The sequence below is a fragment of the Pan paniscus genome, chromosome 5 (genome assembly GCF_029289425.2).
Source record: "Pan paniscus chromosome 5, NHGRI_mPanPan1-v2.0_pri, whole genome shotgun sequence".
Classification (NCBI taxonomy): domain Eukaryota; kingdom Metazoa; phylum Chordata; class Mammalia; order Primates; family Hominidae; genus Pan; species Pan paniscus.
Genome location: NC_073254.2, coordinates 117422581 through 117438302, shown reverse-complemented (window position 1 = coordinate 117438302; position 15722 = coordinate 117422581). Strand labels below are relative to the sequence as shown.

The window sequence follows — 15722 nt, the reverse complement described above, 5'->3', positions numbered from 1 at the left end:
CTTAGGTAAACAAAGCAGCCGGGAAGCTCGAACTGGGTGGAGCCCACCACAGCTCAAGGAGGCCTGCCTGCCTCTGTAGGCTCCACCTCTGGCGGCAGGGCACAGACAAACAAAAAGACAGCAGTAACCTCTGCAGACTTAAATGTCCCTGTCTGACAGCTTTGAAGAGAGCAGTGGTTCTCCCAGCACGCAGCTGGAGATCTGAGAACAGGCAGACTGCCTCCTCAAGTGGGTCCCTGACCGCTGACCCCTGAGCAGCCTAACTTGGAGGCACCCCCCAGTAGGGGCAGACTGACACGTCACAAGGCCAGGTACTCCTCTGAGACAAAACTTCCAGAGGAACGATCAGACAGCAGCATTCGCGGTTCATGAAAAACCACTGTTCTGAAGACACCGCTGCTGATACCCAGGCAAACAGGGTCTGGAGTGGACCTCTAGCAAACTCCAACAGACCTGCAGCCGAGGGTCCTGTCTGTTAGAAGGAAAACTAACAAGCAGAAAGGATATCCACACCAAAAACCCATCATCAAAGACCAAAAGTAGATAAAACATCACCATCATCAAAGACCAAAAGTAGATAAAACCACAAAGATGGGGAAAAAACAGAGCAGAAAAACTGGAAACTCTAAAAAGCAGAGCACCTCTCCTCCTCCAAAGGAACGCAGTTCCTCACCAGCAATGGAACAAAGCTGGACGGAGAATGACTTTGACGAGTTGAGAGAAGAAGGCTTCAGACGATCAAACTACGAGCTACAGGAGGAAATTCAAACCAAAGGCAAAGAAGTTAAAAACTTTGAAAAAAATTTAGACAAATGTATAACTAGAATAACCAATACAGAGATGTGCTTAAAGGAGCTGATGGAGCTGAAAGCCAAGGCTCGAGAACTATGTGAAGAATGCAGAAGCCTCAAGAGCTGATGCGATCAACTGGAAGAAAGGGTATCAGTGATTGAAGATCAAATGAATGAAATGAAGCGAGAAGGGAAGTTTAGAGAAAAAAGAATAAAAAGAAATGAACAAAGCCTCCAAGAAATGTGGGACTATGTGAAAAGACCAAATCTACATCTGATTGGTGTACCTGAAAGTGACGGGGAGAATGGAACCAAATTGGAAAACACTCTGCAAGATATTATCCGGAAGAACTTCCCCAATCTAGCAAGGCAGGCCAATATTCAGATTCAGGAAATGCAGAGAACGCCACAAAGATACTCCTCGAGAAGAGCAACTCCAAGACACATAATTGTCAGATTCACCAAAGTTGAAATGAAGGAAAAAATGTTAAGGGCAGCCAGAGAGAAAGGTCGGGTTACCCACAAAGGGAAGCCCATCAGACTAACAGCGGATCTCTCAGCAGAAACTCTACAAGCCAGAAGAGAGTGGGGGCCAATATTCAACATTCTTAAAGAAAAGAATTTTCAACCTAGAATTTCATATCCAGCCAAACTAAGCTTCATAAGTGAAAGATAAATAAAATACTTTACAGACAAGCAAATGCTGAGAGATTTTGTCACCACCAGGCCTGCCCTAAAAGAGCTCCTGAAGGAAGCACTAAACATGGAAAGGAACAACCAGTACCAGCCGCTGCAAAATCATGCCAAAATGTAAAGACCATTGAGGCTAGGAAGAAACTGCATCAACTAACGAGCAAAATAACCAGCTAACATCATAATGACAGGATCAAATTCACACATAACAATATTAACTTTAAATGTAAATGGACTAAATGCTCCAATTAAAAGACACAGACTGGCAAATTGGATAAAGAGTCAAGACCCATCAGTGTGCTGTATTCAGGAAACCCATCTCACATGCAGAGACACACATAGGCTCAAAATAAAAGGATGGAGGAAGATCTACCAAGCAAATGGAAAACAAAAAAAGGCAGGGGTTGCAATCCTAGTCTCTGATAAAACAGACTTTAAACCAACAAAAATCAAAAGAGACAAGGCCATTACATAATGGTAAAGGGATCAATTCAACAAGAAGAGCTAACTATCTTAAATATATATGTGCCCAATACAGGAGCACCCAGATTCATAAAGCAAGTCCTGAGTGACCTACAAAAGAGACTTAGACTCCCACACATTAATAATGGGAGACTTTAACACCCCACTGTCAACATTAGACAGATCAATGAGACAGAAAGTTAACAAGGATACCCAGGAATTGAACTCAGCTCTGCACCAAGCGGACCTAATAGACATCTACAGAACTCTCCACCCCAAATCAACAGAACATACATTTTTTTCAGCACCACACCACACCACACCTATTCCAAAATTAACCACATAGTTGGAAGTAAAGCTCTCCTCAGCAAATGTAAAAGAACAGAAATTATAACAAACTGTCTCTCAGACCACAGTGCAATCAAACTAGAACTCAGGATTAAGAAACTCACTTAAAACCGCTCAACTACATGGCAACTGAACAACCTGCTCCTGAATGACTACTGGGTACACAACGAAATGAAGGCAGAAATAAAGATGTTCTTTGAAACCAACGAGAAAAAAGACACAACATACCAGAATCTCTGGGACACATTCAAAGCAGTGTGCAGAGGGAAATTTATAGCACAAAATGCCCACAAGAGAAAGCAGGAAAGATCCAAAATTGACACCCTAACATCACAATTAAAAGAACCAGAAAAGCAAGAGCAAACACATTCAAAAGCTAGCAGAAGGCAAGAAATAACTAAAATCAGAGCAGAACTGAAGGAAATAGAGACACAAAAAACCCTTCAAAAAATTAATGAATCCAGGAGCTGGTTTTTTGAAAGGATCAACAAAATTGATAGACCGCTAGCAAGACTAATAAAGAAAAAAAGAGAGAAGAATCAAATAGATGCAATAAAAAATGATAAAGGGGATATCACCACCAATCCCACAGAAATACAAACTACCATCAGAGATTACTACAAACACCTCTACGCAAATAAACTAGAAAATCTAGAAGAAATGGATAAATTCCTCGACACATACACTCTCCCAAGACTAAACCAGGAAGAAGCTGAATCTCTGAATAGACCAATAACAGGAGCTGAAATTGTGGCAATAATCAATAGCTTACCAACCAAAAAGAGTCCAGGACCAGATGGATTCACAGCCGAATTCTACCAGAGGTACAAGGAGGAACTGGTACCATTCCTTCTGAAACCATTCCAATCAATAGAAAAAGAGGGAATCCTCCCTAACTCATTTTATGAGACCAGCATCATCCTGATACTAAAGCCAGGCAGAGACACAACCAAAAAAGAGAATTTTAGACCAATATCCTTGATGAACATTGATGCAAAAATCCTCAATAAAATACTGGCAAACCGAATCCAGCAGCACATCAAAAAGCTTATCCACCATGATCAAGTGGGCTTCATCCCTGGGATGCAAGGCTGGTTCAATATACGCAAATCAGTAAATGTAATCCAGCATACAAACAGAACCAAAGACAAAAACCACATGATTATCTCAATAGATGCAGAAAAGGCCTTTGACAAAATTCAACAATGCTTCATGCTAAAAACTTTCAATAAATTAGGTATTGATGGGACGTATCTCAAAATAATAAGACAAACCCACAGCCAGTATCATACTGAATGGGCAAAAACTGGAAGCATTCCCTTTGAAAACTGGCACAAGACAGGGATGCCCTCTCTCACCACTCCTATTCAACATAGTGTTGGAAGTTCTGGCCAGGGCAATTAGGCAGGAGAAGGAAATAAAAGGTATTCAATTAGGAAAAGAGGAAGTCAAATTGTCCCTGGTTGCAGACGACATGATTGTATATCTAGAAAACCCCATTGTCTCAGCCCAAAATCTCCTTAAGCTGATAAGCAACTTCAGCAAAGTCTCAGGATACAAAATCAATGTACAAAAATCACAAGCATTCTTATACACCAATAACAGACAAACGGAGAGCCAAATCATGACTGAACTCCCACTCACAATTGCTTCAAAGAGAATAAAATACCTAGGAATCCACCTTACAAGGGACGTGAAGGACCTCTTCAAGGAGAATTACAAACCACTGCTCAATGAAATAAAAGAGGATACAAACAAATGGAAGAACATTCCATGCTCATGGGTAGGAAGAATCAATATCGTGAAAATGGCCATACTGCCCAAGGTAATTTATAGATTCAATGCCAACCCCATCAAGCTACCAATGACTTTCTTCACAGTATTGGAAAAAACTACTTTAAAGTACATATGGAACCAAAAAAGAGCCCACATCACCAAGTCAATCCTAAGCCAAAAGAACAAAGCTGGAGGCATCACGCTACCTGACTTCAAACTATACTACAAGGCTACAATAACCAAAAATGCATGGTACTGGTACCAAAACACAGATATAGATCAATGGAACAGAACAGAGCCCTCAGAAATAATGCCGCATATCTACAACTATCTGATCTTTGACAAACCTGAGAAAAACAAGAAATGGGGAAAGGATTCCCTATTTAATAAATGGTGCTGGGAAAACTGGCCAGCCATATGTAAAAAGCTGAAACTGGATCCCTTCCTTACACCTTATACAAAAATTAATTCAAGATGGATTAAAGACTTAAACGTTAGACCTAAAACCATAAAAACCCTAGAAGAAAACCTAGGCATTACCATTCAGGACATAGGCATGGGCAAGGACTTCATGTCTAAAACACCAAAAGCAATGGCAACAAAAGACAAAATTGACAAATGGGATCTAATTAAACTAAAGAGCTTCTGCACAGCAAAAGAAACTACCATCAGAGTGAACAGGCAACCCACAAAATAGGAGAAAATTTTTGCAACCTACTCATCTGACAAAGGGCTAATATCCAGAATCTACAATGAACTCAAACAAATTTATAAGAAAAAAACAAACAACCCCATCAAAAAGTGGGTGAAGGACATGAACAGACACTTCTCAAAAGAGGATATTTATGCAGCCAAAAAACACATGAAAAAATGCTCACCATCACTGCCATCAGAGAAATGCAAATCAAAACCACAATGAGATATCATCTCACACCAGTTAGAATGGCAATCATTTAAAAGTCAGGAAACAACAGGTGCTGGAGAGGATGTGGAGAAATAGGAACACTTTTACACTGTTGGTAGGACTGTAAACTATTTCAACCTTTGTGGAAGTCAGTGTCGTGATTCCTCAGGGATCTAAAACTAGAAATACCATTTGACCCAGCAATCCCATTACTGGCTATATACCCAAAGGACTATAAATCATGCTGCTATAAAGACACATGCACACGTATGTTTATTGCGGCACTATTCACAATAGCAAAGACTTGGAACCAACCCAAATGTCCAACAATGATAGACTGGATTAAGAAAACGTGGCACATATACACCATGGAATACTATGCAGCCATAAAAAATGATGAGTTCATGTCCTTTGTAGGGACATGGATGAAACTGGAAATCATCATTCTCAGTAAACTATCACAAGAACAAAAAACCAAACACCGCATGTTCTCACTCATAGGTGGGAATTGAACAATGAGAACATATGGACACAGGAAGGGGAACATCACACTCTGGGGACTGTTGTGGGGTGGGGGCAGGGGGGAGGGATAGCATTGGGAGATATACCTAATGCTAAATGACGAGTTAGTGGGTGCAGCGCACCAGCATGGCACATGTATACATATGTAACTAACCTGCACATTGTGCACATGTACCCTAAAACTTAAAGTATAATAATAATAAAAAAAAGAAGCAACTCTTCATCCATTCAAGTCTGATCACGAGATTGGCAGCAATTCAGTGCCATCTTCAGGTTCCACTTGTAGTTCCAGTTCTCTTGCTATTTCCACCATATTTGCAGTTACTTTTTTTACTAAAATCTTAAATCCCACAAAGTCATCCAAGAGAGTTAGAATCAACTTATTCCAAACTTCTGTAATGTTGATATTTTGGCCACCTTACATGAATCACAAATGTTCTTCATGATATCTAGAATGATGAATCCTCTCCACAATGTTTTCAATTTACTTTGACCAAATCCATCAGAGGAATCACTATCTATGGCAGCTATAGCCCCAGCCCAAAAGCTCCTTCCACGAATAAACAACTTCAGCAAAGTCTCAGAATACAAAAGCAACGAACAAAAATCAGCAGCATTCCTATACACCAACAGCCATCAGGCCAAGAGCCAAATCAGGAGCATGATCCCATTCACAATTGCCACAAAAAGAATAAAATATCTAGGAATACAGCTAACCAGGGAGGTGAAAGTTCTCTACAATAAGAACTACAAAACACTGCTCAAATAAATCAGAGATAACACAAATAGAAATATTATAAATTCTATGTTTATAAATAGGAAGAATCAATATTGTTAAAATTTGGGCCATATTGCCCAAAGCAATTTATAAGTTCAATGCTATTCCTATCAAACTACCAATGGCATTCTTCACAGAACTAAAACTATTTCAAAATTCACATGGAACCAAAAAAGAGCCCAAATAGCTAAGGTAATCCTAAGCAAAAACAACAAAGCTGGAGGCATCATGCTACCCAACTTCAAACTATACTACAGGGCTACAGTGACCAAAACAGCATGGCACTGGTATAAAAACAGACACATAGACCAATGGAACAGAATAGAGAGCACCAAAATGAGGCGACACACCTACAATGATCTGATCTTCAACAAAGCTGAAAAAAACAAGCCATGGGAAAGGACTCCGTATTCAGTAAGTGGTGCTAGGATAACTGGCTAGCCATATGTGGAAGACTGAAACTGAACCCCTTCCTTACACCATATACAAAAATCAACTCAAGATGGATCAAAGACTTAAATGTAAAACCCAAAACTATAAAAACCCTGAAAGACAACCTAAGCAATACCATTCTGGACATAGGAACAGGCAAAGATTTCATGACAAAGATGCCAAACACAATTGCAACAAAAGCAAAAATTGACAAATGGGAGCTAATTAAACTAAAGAGCATCTGCACATCAAAAGAAACTATCAACAGAGTAAAGAGACAACCTGAAGAATGGTATAGAATTTTTGCAAACTATGCATGTGACAAAGGTCTAATATCCAGAATCTATAAGGAACTTATACAAATTTACAAGAAAAAAAATACCATTAAAAAATGGGCAAAGGACTATTCACAATAGCAAAGACTCAGATCCAACCCAAATGTCCATCAATGATAGACTGGATTAAACAAATGTGGCACATATCCATCATGGACTACTATGCAGCCATAAAAAGGATAAGTTCATGTCCTTTGCAGGGACATGGATGAAGCTGGAAACCATCATTCTCAGCAAACTATCACAAGAACAGAAAACCAAACACCACATATTCTCACTCATAAGTGGGAGTTGAACAAGGAGAACACATGGACACAGGGAAGGGAACATCACACACCAGGGCCTGTCAGGCAACTGGGGGCTAGGGGAGGGATGTCATTAGGAGAAATACCTAATGTAGGTGACGGGTTGATGGGTGCAGCAAACCACCATGGCACATGTATACCTATGTAACAAAACTGCACGTTCTGCCTATGTACCCCAGAATTTATAAATTATAATAATAATACAAGAGTGGGCAAAGGAATGAACAGACACTTTTCAAAAGAAGACATACATGCAGCCAACGAGCATATGAAAAAAAGTTCAACATCACTGATCATAAGAGAAATGCAAGAAACTATCAACAGAGTAAAGAGACAACCTGCAGAATGGCATAGAATTTTTGCAAACTATGCATGTGACAAAGGTTTAATATCCAGAATCTATAAGGAACTTACACAAATTTACAAGAAAAAAAATCCCATTAAAAAGTGGGCAAAGGAATGAATAGACACTTTTCAAAAGAAGACATACATGCAGCCAACGAGCATATGAGAAAAAGTTCAATATTCGCTGGGCGCGGTGGCTCATGCTTGTAATCCCAGCATTTTGGGAGGCCGAGGGGGGTGGATCACGAGGTCAGGAGATCAAGACCATCCTGGCTAACACGGTGAAACCCCGTCTCTACTAAAAACACAAAAAATTAGCCGGGCATGGTGGTGGGCACCTGTAGTCCCAGCTACTCGGGAGGGGAGGCTGAGGCAGGAGAATGGCGTGAACCCAGGAGGCAGAACTTGCAGTGAGCCGAGATTATGCCACTGCACTCCAGCCTGGGGGACAGAGCAAGACTCCATCTCAAAAAAAAAAAAAAAAATTCAACACTGATCATAAGAGAAATGAAAATCAAAACCACAATGAAATACCAATCTCACACCAGTCAGAATAGCTATTAAAAAGTTAAACAAAACAAAACAAAACAAAACAGATGCTGGTAAGGGTGCAGAGAAAAAGGAACACTTACACATTGTTGGTGGGAGTGTAAATTAGTTTGACCTTTGTGGAAAACAGTGTGGCGATTCCTCAAAGACCTAAAAACAGAAATACTGTTCAACTCAGCAATCTCATTACTGGGTATATACCCAAAGGAGTATAAATCATTCTATCATAAAGACACATGCACACATACATTCATTGCAACATTATTCACAATAGCAAAGACATGGAATCAACCTAAATGCCCATCAATGGTAGACTGGATAAAGAAAATATAGTACATATACACCACAGAATACTATGCAGCTATATAAAAGAATTATGTCATGTCCTTTGCAGGAACATGGATGGAGCTGGAGGCCGTTATCCTTAGCAAACTAAGGCAGGAACAGAAAACCAAATATTGCACGTTCTCACTTATAGTTGGGAGCTAAAAAATGAGAACACATGCACACATATAGGGAAACAACAGACATGGTGGCCTACTGGAGGGTGGAGGGTGAAAGGAGGGACAAGAGCAGGAAACATAACTAATGAGTACTAGGCTTAACACCTGGGTGACAAAATAATCTGTAAAACAAACCCCCACGACACAACTTTACCCATGTAACATTTTAAGTTCATGTACCCCTGAACTTAAAAGTTTTTTAAAATGTATTTATTAAATAATAAAATATGAAAGTTGAAACTACTCTTTGATCCATGGGCTACAGAATGTTGTTTTAGCAAGCATGAAAACATCATTAATCCCTTTGCAGATCTCCATCAGAGCTCTTGGGTGGCTAGGTGCATTGCCAATGAGTAGTAATATTTTGAAAGGCATCTTTTCTTTTCTGAGCAGTACCTCTCAATAGTAGGTTTAAAATGTTCAGTAACCCATGCTATAAATAATGTGCTGCAATCCAGGCTTCATTGTTCCATTTATAGAGCAAAAGCAGAGTAGATTTAGCATAATTTTTAAGGGCCCTAGAATTTTTTGAATGGTAAATGAGCATTAAATTCAACTTAATGCTACCAGCTGCACTAGCCCTTAATAAGAGTAAGCCTGTCCTTCAAAGATGTGATGCCAGTCATTACCTTTTCTCCAGCTATGAAGGTCATAGATGGCATCTTCTTCCAGTAGAAGGCTCATTGCTATTTCATCTACATTGAAAGCTGTTGTTTAATGTAGCCACCTTCACCAATGATTTTAACTAAATCTTCTGGACAATGCTGAAGCTTCTCCATTAGCACTTGCTGCTTCATCTTGCACTTTTACGTTATAGAGATGGCTTCTTTCCTTTAACCTCATGAACCAACTCTGCTAGTTTCCAACTTTTCTTCTGTAGCTCTCTCACCTCTCTCAGCTCTCATAGAATTGAAGAGATTTAGGGCCCTGCTCTGGATTAGCTTTTGCTTTAAGGGAATAGTGTGGCTGGTTTGATCTTCCATTCAGACCACTAAAACTTTCTCCATATCAGCAGTAAGGCTGCTTCATTTTCTTATCATTCATGAGTTCACTGGAGTAGAACTTTTCATTTCCTTCAAGAACTTATCCTTTGCATTCACAACTTGGCTGTTTGGCACAAGACACCCAGCTTTCAGCCTGTCTCGGCTTTTGACATGCCTTCCTCAGTAAGCTTAATCATTTCTAGATCTTGATTTAAAGTCAGAGATATGTGACTCTTCCTTTCACTTGAACACTTATAGGCCATTGTAGGGTTATTAATAGGCCTAATTTCAGTATTGTTGTATGTAGGGAAATGGGGGGGCTGAAGAGAAGGCGAGAGATGGGAATGGCTGGTGAGTAGAGCAGTCAAAACACATACAGTATTTATCAATTAAGTTTGCCATCGTATATGGGTGCAGCTTGTGGTGCTCCAAAATAATTACATAGCAACAACAAAAATCACTGGTCACAGATCATCATAACAGATATAATAATAATAGTTGGAAATATTGCAAGAATTACCAAAATATAACACAAAAACATGAAGTAAGTACATGCTGTTGGAAACAAGGCACCAACAGTCTTGTTTGACACAGGGTTCCACAAACCTTTCTTTGATCAGTTAAAAAAAATCTAGGAAGTACAATAAAGCAAGGCATACCTGTAATCTCTTTGTAGTGGGAATCTATTGTATTTTCTATGTAATGTCTCATTCACCTTCTGGTAATCCCAGGACATTATACAATCCTGATCTTTGTATGAGGGATCATGCACTGCTCTGCTTGAATCTATATGCTTCTTGTAGAAGTGAATTTACTACTAATTTCAGGGATGATGCATATAACTCTAATCTTAGTAGTCAAAGGAGCTCATTCCTTTGGTCTTAGGGCTGGCTCAGAAATGGAACATGATTTTTTCAGTGCCAATGGGATCTAGTCTGTGGATTTTGCTATGTATACCAAAAGACAGGCATGTGATTCTTCCAGTTGAACTTGAACCTAGGAGTATATAGGCCTGGAACTCCTTATCACCATCTGGAACCCAAGAATAAATCACCATAAGAATTTAAACCACAATAATTCAATTTCAATAATGGCAAAAAAGTAAAAAAAATAAAAAATAAAAAAAATAAAAGATTTTCCAAAAATAACCTGAATTTGAGGTTTTGAAATAAAGAGATTCCACAGTAGTAGTTCAGCTTCATCTTTCTATAAGTAAAACCTTATTTTTAAATCTCTACTTGAAAGCACTTTGAAGATCAAGGTTTCTCCTTTTGTTAATTATTCATTGTCTTGCTTGTATTTGCAGATGCTTTTGATTTCATTCTATAATCTTCAATCTGAATATATGATTCAACTACGATCCAACCAAATGGAAAATAAAATCATATTTGTAAACAGATAATGTCAGGAAAAGGGAAGCATGAGCACTTTAGGAATAATATTTTTGCCTAAAGAAATACAAAGCTTCAGCCTATATCATACCTATGATAGGTGATCAATCCCCCATTATTTGGCAATTCTCTCAAAAAAAATTTAGATATCTGTGAGAGATCTTACTTAAAAACAAGTATAAGAGAAAGGGGAAGGAAAAAACTCAAACTATTATTTTATTTTTTATCTGTAGTCTGAGTAATTCCTCAGAATTATTAAAAAATAATATAGCTTATGGCTTAGTTTTTCAGAAGGAGTTCAGAATAAACTCTTAAAAATTGATTTTTAAATTCTGATTTGCAGTATCTCCTTAAGAAAGTAATTTTTACCAAATTATATAAAGTAGAGATTAGTAGTCCACTTTTAATATATTTGATATTAGAATTATAGTCCATCAAACCCCAAGTGCTAAGCCCTACATTATCTCCTATGTAAGTCCAATGATGACAGTATATTCAGGCATTACTTTGCATATCAGAAAATCATTCAAGGTCCTAAATCTAATATAATCATTAAAATAAGATATAAGAATTCCAGTATTTCTAATAGAAAGTAGGAGAGGAACTTTAGGATCTAATATCTTCCTTGGCATATAAATTTATAATCTATAAACAAAATACTGATACATTGATAGAGCAATGTTCTTACACTTCATGCCTTGGTAACTTTAAAGTAGTTACTTGGCACCTAAGAAACTAAAATTCTTTGGTTAAGATTCATTACAGATTGGTTATTCATTCTTTCACTAATTAAGTCCTTATTATTCCTCTCTAGTGCTAGACCCTGAAAATACAAAGAAAAACAAGGCACTGCCCATTAGGAGTTCACAGCCTAATGAAACAAAAAAGAATATAAACAAATCACTGCAGCTTAGTATGGTAAACATTATTACAGAAATATATACAAAGGGACAAGATTTGGAGTACAGAGGCAAGGACAATTATCTTTATCTGGAGAGTTATGAAAGAGTTCACAGAAAAGAAACATTTGATTTGAAATCAGAATGATGAAAAGCCCTTAGAATTGAATTTACTCTATCAAAGGAGAAGTCATTGTCCTTAGGAACTTTTATTTGAAAGGCAAATGTTTGTAAGAGTATACTAACACAAATCATTTAGGTTTGGTTTGATTGGGAAAAGATGCACATTGGAATTGTCCCCCACCAAGCAAAAAGGACAGTTCACAAACCCTGGGAACATTAAATAAGTCGCAAAAATAACAACCACTTGCCAATTAAGAGCAAAAACCCAGCACATTCTCAGAATGTAGGATTTACCTGCTGTTGCAATGGGGAGAAGGGCAAGGGAATGATGTGAGTAGGGGCCCACACTTTGATCCTTCTACTTTAGGGGCACTACAGGACTCTATACTCTATTTGCAGAATCGCAGGCACCCTTTAGTGATTCCTTTATGGCTGATGCTCGTGAGGTCAGAATCAGAATAGGGAATTGGTCTGAAGAAGGATGGATCTCAAGTTTTCCAAGACAAGGGGACTGGCAGACATCTGTGGGCCCACTTACGCTTGCTCCGTGTGAACTAATTTTTGTACTGTTTTGGTAGTGAAGGAGGTATATTCCCTTTTGACTTAAGACTTCTGAAATAACCCTCTACTTTTCAATTAATCACTTGTTAAAGCTCATTTTATAGCATGCCAGCTGCTGAAACAGTGATAATGATAGTTTTTAATTAACCTGGAAAGTTCAGAGGAGCAAGGAAGCAGAATGTGCCTTGGCTCCAGGGCATAAGCCAACTTTACAGACAAGTGATGTTAAAATCTTGCAGTTGCCAGAAGCAACTCCTGGCTGCATTCAGATTTGAGACACCAACATTTATAAGACATTTGACAAACCATTTTTTGTCTCCTCAGGAAATGAGTTTCCTCAATGTCCTGTGAGTATCCATTTCTATGGAAAGACTAATGCACATTTAACATAATCCACTGCTTCTAAATTCATCTTGATATTGTCTACATTTTAATAATCAAACTTAATTAAATCTATGCATTGAAACGTTAAGTAAAAAGATATCTCAATCTTCACATTTCCCCCTTTTCTCATTGTGTCCACAAAAGAGGAAAAATACAGGATATTTAAGAGACCAGAAAATTCTCCCAAATACTGCGTACAATAATCTTTATGATAGCCAGTTCCAGCTATATTTTGAACTGTTTTCCAGAAATTGTACAGATCATGTGTTGTACACAATTGGCCTTTGGCTTGTCTCACAACATATGAAAAGGAATCCCAGAAATCTTGCTGCCACTTGCTCAAATTCCACTGAATTAATTGTATTTGATCCAATCTGTGTCCCACTAGGAGGCTGAGAACAATGGCCAAGGAGTTTATTCAGGGCCAAGTACACTGTATGCCACATATTATGTATGTAATTTTGAGATTTTTTTTTTTTTGAGAGACATTGCCTCCCAAAATGCTGAGGTTACAGGTGTGAGCCATGGTGTCTGGCCTGTAATTCTGAGATTAATGTGCTAGGGCCCATGTTCTGGCAAAGTTGTCTTTTGGAACACTTTAGCCTTTTGTATTTAAGGTCAGGCCATAAGGGGAGCATTTGCGCTTCTTCAAGCTCTAAACTGACTCTTCTTAATCTAGACCTATCATCTGCAAATGTGTGAAGTATTTTGGGGAGACACAGAAACATCTTAATCTGTCACTGGAGATAACTGCTAATATTTCTGTTGTGTTACTCTCCCATGTAGGATTTAGATTAGTTTCCCACCTGTTGAACTGCAGAACACTGATATGCATTCTGTGGCTTAAAAGTGTATGCAGAAGGCCTGATCCACTTGGGCCTTGGGGTTGGAGTTCCCCATTGGATGGCTTTGACCTCAATAAGCATTTTCCAGGACTTCTTGGAGAAAAGTTAGAGGTTAGGGTTAGGCTCACCCTATGATACCCTCAGATGGGTGCACAAGAAATGACATGTGCTACACTTATTGCTCCTCTGTGGCATCATGAGTTTCCCTAGGGAGGTGATCTATTACCTGGATATCTGCTTTAGCAGCCTGGGGCAGACCAAATTACCACCAGCCTTGCTCAAGAGGCCTGTGAAGCTGATGGAAGAGTTCACACTCCAGAAGTGAAGAAACACAGCTCAGGGAACAATTTTCAGAGGTGGGCTGGGAGAACTACTGAACGACGCAGCTTTAAATCTGACTCCAAATTTCTGTGTTTCCATATATCCAATACTTTTGTGAGTTTATGACTTTGTGGCCACCTAGGGGCATTCAAACTGACTATGGAGTAAAAATGCATGTATATTCTGCAATTAGAGTTTGACTGTTCTTTTGAAATCTTTGATATAAAAAAGTGCAGGTGGAATTGAAGTGCATTTGAATTCACAAGAAATTTTAGCATTACGTTTGACATTGAAAGAAAAGAAGAGCTGTAGAATTCTTCAAATTCTCACTTGTAACTGTTGAAAAATTTGGATTGTTGAAAAAAATAGTTTTAAAACAGTTTCTTATTTATAGTATCAAGTATTAAAGAAATTATCATTAAAATGTTTTGATCAGAAACTATGAGTTCATTAAAGCAAGTCAAGTTTATTAAAATGTTCAATAAAATTTACTTGAAAGTTAGACATACATGCAATTTTGTCCTAATTTTTTTTATTTAGTTCTCCTTTCATTGTTACATAACATAAAGAAAACAATTTTTTCTTAACTAAGCTTCATGGAAATGCTCTTCCAAACCTCCTCCATTTTACTCCTGGATACCAAACAAATACATCATCTTCTATGCATTCTATGATGTAAACATGGTTGAAAAGCACTTTTTGCAATAAATAAACCTTCCTGATTTATACAGTTATTTATGTCTGGCCTAGCCATTGACTGAAAACTCCAACTGACGTTTGTAAAGATAATGGTCAAATCAGTGTGTGACCCAAGTATTCCAAGCCCTCTTCAGCACAGGGTTACTAATGGGATAATATCAATATGCCACACCAGTTTTCACAGTTTGAATATATTTCTCATCTCAGTTCTCAATTATTTCAGAATTCCCAACAGAATCAGTTCCCAATACCTCAGTTACAAATCAGGCAAGTTCAATTTGCAGCTTTGTCATCATTTGTTATTGTAGACTAACATTCACAAACATCTGAGGTTCCATTTGTACCACTCCAGTGACCCACAACTTCCAGGCCACATTCTAGCATCTGAATATACCATTTCTGCTACAAGGTTCCAGAACCACTCCATACAGTCTACTCCCTTCCTAGGCCCATAAATGAGCAGAAATCTTGCCCAGTGTTCAGGCAGCTACCCACATCATTAATGCTAGCCCACTACTCTGCTCAAGAGCTGGCCATCATTCTACCAAGAAATGAGAAACAAAATGGCTTCCTCTCCATTATGTCAGGATCTTTTAGAGGTGCCCATAAGGAGATACTAGGCTGTAGTATCGTTTAATTTTACATGCTCATAGACTTTCTCTTAAGGAGCGGAATAGCTGGGTTGAAGTAAGTTTAAATAACATCAATGACTTTATCCCTAGAACCACTCTCCTCTGCCACCCCTCTGTTTCAATGCAGCTCCTTCTTCCAAA

General features: G+C 38.4%; 1 long non-coding RNA gene across 1 annotated transcript in view; it reads right to left on the bottom strand.

Moving 5' to 3' along the window:
* Window positions 1–15722, bottom strand: part of LOC134730614 (uncharacterized) — a 118771-nt gene that overhangs the window by 41810 nt on the left and 61239 nt on the right. Inside the window, exon 2 of the long non-coding RNA XR_010112480.1 lies at window positions 8324–8390. This is a non-coding gene — a long non-coding RNA (uncharacterized LOC134730614). The remainder of the gene's footprint in view (window positions 1–8323; window positions 8391–15722) is intronic.